The following is a 10,003-nucleotide window of genomic DNA, read 5'->3' on the forward strand; positions in this document are numbered from 1 at the left end:
AATGCCGTGCATATGTACGTGGGGTGGCGTATGTGCATGTATGTGAACTCACCCTCGTGACGAACGGCGGCAGGTCCGATTTCGTGCTGCGTCAGTAGCGCGACACATAGACGAGCCGTTAGACCAGCAACGTCCCATGGGGCACTGATTCGTAGAGGTTCGAAAAGCAGTGGATGTAACGGCGGCCGTAGTAGTCCGTGTACATCTGTGAGGGAACAAACACAGGCGTCACACATCACACTACACATGTCACACACGGCCAACGCGCGCCCCGCGAACGCACGCAACACGCACACTGCACACGACACCCACACGGCACACGCACGGAATCGCAGCACGCACACGCACACGCCACACGTCACACGCCAGCATGCGACGCACACACTGACACACACAGGTAACACCTTATAGAAGCAGTGATGTATAGCATTAGTCCGTGAAGAAGCAAACACCAATATGCCACACATTCACACGCACAAACGTCATCACACAACACACGTCACTTAGCTATAAACAGTCAGGTACAGTGAAGGGGGCAGTAGCAACGCTCTGTGAGGAAACACGTCACATGTCCAGCCAGGGCCAACACAATGACAGCTAGTTACCTCAACTAAGAATCAACCGTTAAGAAACCAAAGAGACCGGGTACAAGATGGCGTTGCGCAAAAGATGGCGTTGTTCCCACGACCGCGCAAAGAAGCGGTTAATGACGCGCGCGACTCCGCGGGAATGGGCGCTAACTGCGACCGCGGTGGGTGTGTATGTAGCAGTTCGCGGCTGCCCGCTGATACGAATTCGCTGGCGCCCGCGGAAGGAGGGCAGGGCGCAGCGAATCCGTAAATAGCGGGAAAGCGTAACATCGGCGCCCCCAGTTTTCGTCACACCATACAGCCGGCTCGGCTACGGCGGGCAGTGCGGCTGCCTGCTTGCGGCTGCGAGAGGGTGTAATGTCCCCCGGGTACTCGGGCCCGGAACGACCCTGGTACGTCCGGTTATACCGTTAACGTACCTGGCACTATCTAATAGCGTGGACCGTTACTCGCACTAACTCGCATCTAAACAGAGTCTAGGGAGTTGCGCCTACGCCTACTCCGCTAACCCGAACCCGAACCCATTAACCCTAAACTTAACCGCTAACCCTAATCCTAAGCGCCATACGATATCAAATAGTGACCAGAGTACGTATCCGGTATACCGACGTACGCCAGGGGGTACGTTCCGCAGTACCTGGGGACATAGACCTTATGAGCGCTGCTTGGCTGTTGGCAACGCTGCCGCGGTCAGGGCGAGTATTGTTTGCTGCGGTCCTGCTTGCCAGCCAGTATCTACTAGATTAGGCTAAACCGTGAAAAACTGCAGCGGCACGCCACCACGTCTCGCAGTATTCGCCGGCGCAGCGAAATTCTTGTTTCCGCATAAACGGTAGAAACATATTGCAAAGATATAAGCGCCTTCTGATTGGTTGCTTCGATTTCTTTGCCTTTGACAGAGAACAAACCGCACATTTGTAAATGTTTGTTGGGTTTATGACGGCAGCTAGAATTAAGTACCGTTTTGTTTGAATGTATGTTCCATTGAAGAACATATCTTTTCCTTCATGTATATAACAGTATTAATATCACTATAATAATTCGCAATTCTTTCTGCAAATGTCTTGATTTTCATCTCATCTTAAGTTATGGAGAGGGTCTGGGCTCTCGTAATATTATTCAGTAGCATACGTATGTACACGCACTCATAGTGGCTTCGTCGCAGGATTGAGGAAGGAGCGAAGGGGTACGACAAGAAACTACTAGAGGCACAGAAGGTTCGTTGTCGTAACAAGGTACTGACAGATAATGTATCGCCGATGTAGTTGTAGGTGGTTTAGTCTTATGTTTATATTTTAATCTGAGGTATGTTTAAGGTTAGTGGGTTAGGGGTTAGAGTTAGGGTTAGGGTAGGGTTAGTGGTAGGGGTTAGGGTACTACGTCTGAAGTACAAGTCTGGTAAGGCAGCTTGTGTGTATACATATATGGTACGCGCTCGGGTAGATATCTGTAGTCCGTTAGCGACAACGACCGCCCCTCGATGCACTATCTAGACAGAAGGCTAGCGACGCTACTAATATATGTACTAGGCTACGACAGTACTGAGAGCTATACGTACTCGTATCTCGTTGACGTCTAGAGTAGTAGTATTACTAGTACCGTAGTAGTACGCTAGTAGTAGCCATAGTGTTAAACCCTGAGGTCAAGCTGAAACGAAACTAATTCGGACGCAACGGCACGGAACATAAACAGACAATTCGAGCAGCGTAGTAAGTAACTATAAATAATAAGCCCCCAGAAATAGAAAAACCCGGCCTCTCATAACTTAAATTTATAGTGAAAATAACACATTGCAGCAAAGAAGTGGCAAGTATAGTAATTATGATATGTGTTATAAATAATTGAGGTAAAATATGTGTGTTTCATGGATAAATACATCCAGAAAACTTATTACTCTTATCTCGAGGTCAGTAAAACGCAAACCAGAACATTTACAAGAAGCGGCGTTTTGTTCCTTTGTCTTGAAGGTTTTCTTCAAGTGCAAAGCAAATTCAAGTCGAAGAAACGGCAGTGATGATTTGGTAATTCACTTCAACCCATTGTTGTTTTAAGAGAAAACATACTAAAAAACTACATTAACCTCTACTTACTGCAGAAAGTTGGGGGAAAGTTTTGGTAGATAATTGGGATCTTTGGCTACAGAGTCATGGAGGATGACATCTGCCAAATCCAGCCATCAAAAGGCGCCTTAAATCACTTCCGTTTGGGGAAAAACATTCGCCGCACGGCCACGCCAGCGTAGGTGGTCGCACGACGGTGCCGTTGCCCGACGGCAGCGGGTTGCTGAAAATCAGTGGGCACGTACCTGCAGCCAGGCGCGCGTAAGCGGCGTGCATCGCATTTTCAGATAGGGCAGTAGGCCGCGCCCCCCCACTGAGCGGCGCACGACACTTGTCCGTAAAAAGCTATTGAATAGTTACAAAACTCTATATCGGCAAGTGCCAGTCATTCGCGTAGCGGGCCTAACGAGCGATGGCCGGCGTCGATCGCTTGATTGACAGCATTTCTTGAGGTTTCTTGTAAGGAGTCACTATCGTTCTTAGCCATGAGGCGCGCCACCACAAAATAGTTAGGGGCCGTGTTGGAGATGGGCCTAAAACGCTGTCCATCGCGAAATGTCGGTTGGATGCGCCCAGTTTTTCGCTGAGTGCGTTTTCAGACGCCCTGTCTCAAGATATCTGCTAGAAGTGGACAAAAAAGGGGGCGGCGTATTCCGCGTATGGGGCGCGCTTCGCACGCGAGATGTGCGCTGCGCAGCAAAAACCGGGCCGCAAGTCCGTTCTAACAAAACAGAGTCTAGCAAGGAAATACACAGCGTTTAGGCTGCTAAGCGAAAACTCAGGATATACCATCAAACAGACAAATAGGGGTATGCAGCTCTGTGGTGGCGGGGTGATGCGTCATATTAATGATGTGTGTGGCTTGTGGCGTTCACGGGTATAATAACGTAAGCTTACCTTTGGCGGCTAATAGATTCAGACGCATTGTCGTGCTGGCTGTGTGGGCGGCGGGCGACAGTGGCGCGGGAGGCACGACCTTGAACGTTCGACGCGTCTTCGCAGAAGTAATGGCTCAGGCTCAAGCCAAAACACGAGAGCGCCTCACCGCGTGCTGGTATCTGCTGCGTGTCACCTGCGTGCGTGCAAGCAAGAGGGTGCGTTAGTTACCACGACCACCCTTATGTTGCCCGGTCATCACGGCCGTCGCGTCACAGCATACAGACCTGCATGTATCACGTGCGCTCGTAACCGAGTGTGAGTCCACCCTCGTATAACAAGCACGGTTGTCCTCGGTGGGCATAAAGACTGCACTCTGCTGTCTTTACCTCCCTCTTCACTGCCACCCCACACTCCCCAGCCTACTCTTCACTCACCCGCCACCCACCCTTAGCTCCCCCCGCCAACACACCTCCACTCCCTCTCCCAACGCCACCTCCACCCCCCGCCACCGCAATGCTCCACTGCCCCCGGCCACCCACCTCCAACCTCGACTGGCCACTACCCCACTCCCTCCGCCACACACAGCTCCACCGCCCCTCTACCCACGCTCCAACTCCCCCCTCCTCACTCGCCACCACTCTCTCCACCCCGCCCCCGCCACCAGCCACAACGCCACTCCCCCTGCCACTGCACGGCTCCACGTCTCGCTGCACCAACCTCCACTCCCCTCCCCACTGCACTCACGGATCTCCACTGCCCCCCTGCGCACTCACGCTCCACTCCCCCTGCTGACCCGCCACGCTCACACTCGCCCCCTCCCTCATGTGCCACTCACCATCTCTACTGTGCCCCTGCCACTCACGTCTCCACTCCCCCTGCTACGCACCTCCACTCGCCCCCTCGGCTCATTGCCGACTTCACCTCCACTCCCCCTTGGCCACTCACCTCCACTCCGCCCTGCCACTCACACTCCACTCCCCCTGCTACGCCCAGCCCCACTCCCCTGCCACCCAACACTCTCACTCCCCTAGGCCCCACACTCCACGTCCACCTCTCTTCTCATGGCACTCAGCTCTCACTCCCCATGCACCACCGCCACTCCACCCTCCTCACTGCCATCGCCAGACTCCACCCCACCGCCCCCCACTCTCACTCCCCGCCACACTACCTTCAGACCCCCCCCCCCCTCCACTCCGCTTGCCACACCGCCTCCCCTCCACTCCGCCCTGCCACCCACGCCCAACTCCCCCTGCCACCCCCTGCCACTCCACCCTCCCCCCGCCACCCGCACCCACACCTCCACTCCCAAACCAACTCCCCTCCAACTCTTCCTGCCACACGCACTCCAACTCCCCATCCACTCCCACCTAACCCCCCCCCCCCGCCTCGAGACGCCGGGTACCATGGATGCAAGTGAGCAGACGGTTTCGAGACATCGGTTGGGGTTGCGCCCGCGTAGCAGTACTGCGTTCCTCGCGCGTCGGCTCCATCGCGACCTCTCATCGCGGGCAGCCAGCGAACGCTCCGTCCCACGGCGCCGCGCTTGTGCAGCGTGTTCCACCGCCGAAGCAGACACTTGGCCGATGCGTGCTGGACGGCGTCCGCATATCTCGTCGCGCTGGCGGGACGCAGACAGCGAGGCGGTTACCTGGCGCACCGACGGCATAAAGCGGTTTACGAGGTAACACGGCGGGAGACCGACCGAAGCAGTGTAACTTGTGCGACCGGACGTAAAGCGGTTTACAAGGTACGACAACGAAACGCGACCACGGAGACGGTTACCGTGGTAAGCTGACGCAGAAGCGGCTAGAGCCTACGACGGCGTGTAAGCTAGGCAAGAAGATGGTTACCTATGGCAACTGACAGTGAGCCGACTACAAAGGCCAGTGAACGTGGTAATCTAAGCATTCTCAGCATGCTCGGCGTCAAATTTTCACGGTCAGGAATTGCGTCGCGTGATCGTTAAAAATTTATCCCGCAAAAATATATTAAATTTATAAAAAAATCGAAAATACCGGCAATTGGTGAAGTGAATTTCTCGTCCGCCTAACAAGAAGCCTGTTGACTTCAGACGACCGTAAACCAAACATCCGAATCGCCGCCTGCACCGCCGAGAAGTGCAAGCAGCTACGCACCTTGTTGCGCCTCGGTGCTCACTACGGCGACACGCTGGAGCGGGCCGCGGCAACCTGGCGGCTGATCTGCGAGCTGCAGTCTGGACGCGGTCAAGCCACTACTGGCTGCAGACGCGATGACGCTGTAACGGACACGGCGGCTCATCTGGGCCGGTCCGCCGCGCCGCCGGCGCTGGCACCAGGTGAGGGCAGGCCACGAGAGGGCCAGGATCGTGAAACGTGTACGTCAAAACCTGCAGCAAGGAATCGCACGGCGTCATCGCAGGGCAGACGGAGCACAGAGCAGCTCGTTATATATGTAGTTCGCGAACTGTACGTAAGAACGTGAAGGCGGGGCGATTCTGCGATGCCAACGCGGCTCGAGAGAACTTCATCGTATAATGCATCAATGCAGGGTCTTAAAGAGTTATTTGTAAAGAGCAATCGAAAAGTATGAAATTCTCGAGTTAGTGAGCTAGTATTAGCATAATTGGTTGTCTCTGCCTGTCAAGTATTTCTGACACTGCAATCTTTTGCCTGCGGGCACAGTCACAACACGGGTCAAAAATTAACTTCAGCGAGTTCAAAAATCGTGACTGAGAGTGTCGATTCGGGTTACGAAGTTGACGGCGTCACCTGTGTCGCATGGGCTTTGCAAGTGGATGTTCCGTGAATCTGCACCGCGCTGGCTGGACAACAGCACGCTGACACAGCACCGTGTCGAGGTGCAGCATCTCCCGGCAGCGGCCGCATCGGCCGTCGGACGACTCCTCCCTGTGTGAAGTCCATGCAAAAACACAGAAACTAAAGAACAGGCACAACGCACGGAACGCTTAGCACGGCCCCAGATCGATCACAAGAGCAGTAGTGTGTATACAAACGTTCCAGGATTTGATTGCAATGTTTTTTGAGCATTCGCTTTAAGTAGGATATAGCGAATGCATTAGATAGGGTAAAACGTTGCAGCACCGGCCAATCTGTAACATACTTCTCCCACAGAGCCAGAGAAAAATCACTGCACGCGCTCACCCATCAAAGCACTGGCGCCCATTCGGCACTCACGACCCCCGTGTGCCTAATAAATATAAGGCGTTAATGTGCAGGCAAGATGAAGAATTTGTAATAAATTATAGCCTCAAGTAATACATGTGTGTGCGTGTGCTGCGTGTGTTAGATATGTAGTGTGGAGGCAAGTAATGCCAGGATTTGTAATCTCGTGTAAAATCAGTAATGAAAAGTGTCGAATGACGAGCTGGTAGCGCACTTGGGTGTGATAGAAAGAGGGAGCGGCGGATATATAAATAAGAGATATATATGGAGAACTCCCATTATATATAGGCATATCTCCCATTACTATACTCTGATAATGGATATAATTGGTATATATATACATATATGATACATGATATATAGTTTTGATGGCGAAAATAGAACGTTTTCAGATCTGAAAGTCTGAATCTTGACGAGAGAGCTGCTTACGCCTAATGATCTGCGCATTTTGGGTTTTTCGAATATCGCGCAATAAAAAATAAAATATTCCAGTCAATACTGTATCGAAAGAATCTAAAACACAATATTACACTTATAATAAGTATGATTGTAGAGTTGTTACCAGTTAGACGAATAAAAATATATAGACTTTGCAATCTCTTGAACTGAATTTAGGCCATTTCCATTTTTTGCCAAAAGTAGGACGTGCTCGCATAGTAGGTCGACTGGCGTCTTCCAAAATAGGACGTTCAAAACCTCTCCCATTAGGAGTCAACAACTGCATGAAAATTTGAAAAATGCTGGTCAACACGCGTCTTGAGTTTATCGTTGACGGTAGCCAAATTGTTGACGGACAGACGGGACGGACGTATGAGGAGCCCGTCTTCTGGCAGACGGTCGACGTTCAGGGCTGCCTCCCCGCACACGTCGCGCCGCCACACGCCGACACCGACAACGCGGTCTGTCTATTAGCGCCAAAGGTAAGCTTACGTATATACCCGTGAACGCACAGCCACACACATACATATATGCACGCATCACCCCGCCACACAGAGCTGCATACCCTATTTGTGTTGATGGTGATATTGAGTTTCGCTAGCAGCTAACGTGTGTATTTCCTTGCTAGACTCTGTTCTGTCTAGTTTCTAAGGTGATTCTTAGTTGAGGTAACTAACGTCATGTGTGCCCTGCTGGGACTGTGACGTGTTTCCTCACAGAGGCGTGTGTACTGCTACACTGTACCTGACTGCTTTTATACTGTGTAACGTGTGTGTGTGTGACGTTTGTGCGTGTGATGTGTGGCATATGTGTTTGTTCCTCACGGACTATGCTATACATCACTGCTTCTATAAGGTGTTACCTGTGTGTGTGTGTGCGCGTGTGCGTGTGCGTGTGCGTGTGCGTGTGCGTGTGCGCGTGCGCGTGCGCGTGCGCGTGTGCGTGTGCGTGTGCGTGTGCGTGTGCGTGTGCGCGTGTGCGTGTCGCGTGCGTGCGTGCGTGCGTGCGGGCGTGCGTGTGTGACATGTGTGTGTGATGTGTGACGCCTGGGTTTGTTCCTCACAGATGTACACGGACTACTACGCCGTACATCACTGCTTTTCGAACCTCTACGATCAGTGCATGGACGTTGCTGGTCTACGGCTCGTCTATGTGTCGGCTGCTGACGAGACGAAGGACCTGCCGCCGTTCGTCACGAAGGGGTGAGTTCACATACATGCACATACGCACAGTACATATGCACGCACGCACACACGCACATATGTATGCACACATGCAGGGACATTACAGTGATGGGTGATGAGTGATTAGTGGTTAAATCAGATTTTTCTTGCAGTGTAATGCTATTGAAGCTTTGTGATAATATTGGGACATAACTAGATCCAGTTTTGATTGCTCTATCGCACCAGACATACAAAACTGAAAGACCACATGTTCAAGATCAGGGCAAGCGATAGTCCCCTCTGCGACTGTGGACTTGCCAATGAGACCGTGGACCACAAGATCTTCCATTGCTCACGACTCAGACCAGTCACTGAGTCGAGTTAGCAGGGAGAAGATGACCGACACGATCGATCTGGGGTATGTGTAGTCTGAGCCGACGCAGACCCCAGTAATGGATAAACCCGCACCCTCAGATTAGCAAAGCGGAGTTATAACGTCTGCATTTGCGGACTAGGGTATGTGAAGACCAACACCAACCCAAGCCATCGGACAATTGACATTGCCAGCCTTACTGGGGAAACCAAGAATCTAACACCAGAGATGGATGCCATCATCAAACACTGAAACAGGCCCTCTCCAGATTCCTGTCTGAGTCCCTCCCAGCAGTAATCTAGCCACAGACACTCCGTTGTTAACCAAAAAAAATACACTGTGTACAGTGTGTGTAGGCCCCTATGGCTATACTACTACTAGTACTAGTAGTACTAGTAGTACTAGCTATTATTACTACATTCATTGTGACCATGACCTCGTGCAACAGGATGATTAATGAACAACAAGTGAACAACAACAAAAGCAACATTAAAATTATATGAGTAAAACAGCTATTGTTGTTACAATATATATTTTTTTCTGTGCTATCACTTCGCTTCAACACTTACCAAGACTTCTACAAAAGTAAGGCTTCAGCTGCTGCCATCACATTTCTCGTCATATCTCGTGAGAATCCTCGAGTATGCATTTAGAACAACAAACGAAGAGTAGTTTCGCATATATCAATAATTCAGTGGATCTCACCAACTAAAACGCGTTAAAACGTAAATCAAGATAATAAATATTGTAGTAAATGTAAATAGGCGTGTTATGAAGTGGTCAGCGTATCATGTTAAATTCGTTGTATGTTTAGAAGTACACCGTGACCATACTGTAACTGAGTGAGTCACTAATCACTATGCCTAGGCTATGGTACTGGTAGGGCCCTATGGCTATGTCTATGACTATGAGTATGAGTATGAGGCTATGACTTGAACCGACCAGCTAGGCTCTCCGACTGTTAGTATTACACGTCGTAGGAAACGTAGTGTCCCTCTCGCCAAAGTAGTGTTAAGCGAGAAGGGAACTTGTGGCTAGGTATGACTATAGTAGTAGTAATACTAGTAGTAGTAGTAGTAGTAGTAGTAGTAGTATGAGTCTATGTCAGTATGTATCAATGCTACCTGTGTCTGTGACACTGACAGGCTGTGTTACTGTTAGACTAGTGTGTAACCAGATGAGACGGGATACTAGAGAAGCGTTGCCGAAAGGAGATGTTGATCCCAAGCGCTGAAGCGCAGATCTTTCGCGCAGTTCCGCGGCAAGGCGCACGCGACCGCGGGAACGTCCTACGACAGTATGCAGCGCTGGCAGCTATGGATCCGTGCGCCGAATG

The 10,003-nt window shown here is 51.2% G+C and overlaps 2 protein-coding genes across 2 annotated transcripts in view; one reads left to right on the forward strand and one right to left on the reverse strand.

Moving 5' to 3' along the window:
• The window catches only part of LOC106810110 (ankyrin repeat and SAM domain-containing protein 3-like), a 25,785-nt gene extending 16,486 nt beyond the window's left edge, over positions 1–9,299 (reverse strand). Inside the window, 1 exon segment of the mRNA XM_014813385.1 lies at positions 9,237–9,299. The gene's annotated coding sequence lies outside the window, so the exon portion shown is untranslated.
• Positions 1–10,003, forward strand: part of LOC106810111 — a 19,338-nt gene that overhangs the window by 4,932 nt on the left and 4,403 nt on the right. The gene's annotated exons all lie outside the window — the stretch shown is intronic.

This window comes from Priapulus caudatus, unplaced genomic scaffold (genome assembly GCF_000485595.1).
Source record: "Priapulus caudatus unplaced genomic scaffold, Priapulus_caudatus-5.0.1 Scaffold411, whole genome shotgun sequence".
Taxonomy (NCBI): Eukaryota; Metazoa; Priapulida; class Priapulimorpha; order Priapulimorphida; family Priapulidae; genus Priapulus; species Priapulus caudatus.